Source organism: Callithrix jacchus, chromosome 8 (genome assembly GCF_049354715.1).
Source record: "Callithrix jacchus isolate 240 chromosome 8, calJac240_pri, whole genome shotgun sequence".
Classification (NCBI taxonomy): domain Eukaryota; kingdom Metazoa; phylum Chordata; class Mammalia; order Primates; family Cebidae; genus Callithrix; species Callithrix jacchus.
In genome coordinates this window covers 95005020-95006436 of record NC_133509.1, presented here as the reverse complement: position 1 = coordinate 95006436, position 1417 = coordinate 95005020, and the positions used below count along the sequence as shown (strand labels likewise).

Here is a 1417-nt window from a genome sequence, read left to right as displayed (position 1 = left end):
AGGGATGCCTTGAGAAAGGAAGTGTAAGCCTGATGAGTACTTTGCCTTCCTGTCTCGTTCCAGGCAACAGCACAAGGGGAGGGAAACAGATAAAGCCTAGTGGTTTGTTGAACAGACAGACTTGTGGGGCCAGGGAAGGCAGGGCCACTCGAGTTTTCGAAACAGAGTTCCTGAGAAAGCTAAAGAGGGAAAGAGCTGTGGAAATCTGCAGAGGTTCCTGCAAGTCCTCAGCTGAGTTCCAATCAGTATCAGAGGAATCTAGCTAAGCCTGGGATAGAACCACCCAATACCCGGTAATGATGTAAACATGCTTCAAGTGCAAACTTTAAGTGACTTCAGTTTAACTGGGGAATTTAAAAGGTATCACTCTCTATTTGATGAATAAAGAAGACCAGTTGATGATAAAAACCCTCTTTTGCACTGGCTGCTAGAAAGACCGAAGCCAAATGAAGCTCATATGACATGCATTTATTTAATTTGTTTTCTTTCTTTTCTTTCCTTTCTTTCATTTGAGAACAGATACTGTTTATTAACCAGACAGCTTAGAAAAATAATCATGGTAGACACCTTAGTTCATTCTTGTAATAAGCCTGTTGATCTGGTCCTCCCTGTTGCCAGCATCTCCACCTTTTACAAAATGGGTGGTCTTTTTCTTCATTCCACCTTATGGAGAAGATAATTTGAAGAGCCACAGGAAATTATTTGCTTCTTTGAAGCGTTTTCCAACAGTATAGATCTCATGAATCAGATCCTCCATGAAGATTATGCCATATTTACCAAGAGACTGAGAAATCAAAGCATTATCTATCAAAGTGATTCCCTTCTTTTTGATTTTGCCATAACCACGTTTGTAGATTAGTTCATTTACTGACTTCAGATTTGGGTACCCCCACGCAATATATGGCTCTACAATCCTCAGCATGTTAATTGAAGCCTGTTGAACTTCACAAAGGTTCCATTGAAGGTTTGATGAAGGCAAAGAAGATGCAACACCTTTCGGACCTTTGGGCTCGCACCATTGATACCTCCGATCCTGATGACAAACACTAATTTGGGTTCTGCAGGTACATAAAATGCCAGCTTTTCTTGCCATCCTCGCCATTCAAATTTCAGTTCTGTACATCTGCCTATATTCCTTGTGATGTGCTTCATTTTTTCATAGATAAGCTTCCTCCTTGCCTTTTGAAGCATCTTATAGGAAAACTCCTTTCTCAAACTCCTTTCAGCTTTGTGAAATTCCTTTAGTTTTTCTTAAGGGTTTCTGGAACAGCGGGGACCTTCTTATTCTCTTCTACACCCTCCATGGTTCTAGCCAGAAAAACAGTGGCATGCATTTTCTATACCAGCCTTATTTCAGGCTTAATCTTACTTTTGCTCTCCTTGCTTCCCTTAATTCTAGTCCTCTCTTAACAAAATT

The 1417-nt window shown here is 40.5% G+C and overlaps 1 pseudogene; it reads right to left on the bottom strand.

Annotated features, from left to right (window-relative positions):
- Positions 1–445: 445 nt before the first annotated feature.
- Positions 446–1417, bottom strand: LOC100895520 (large ribosomal subunit protein uL30 pseudogene; annotated as a pseudogene).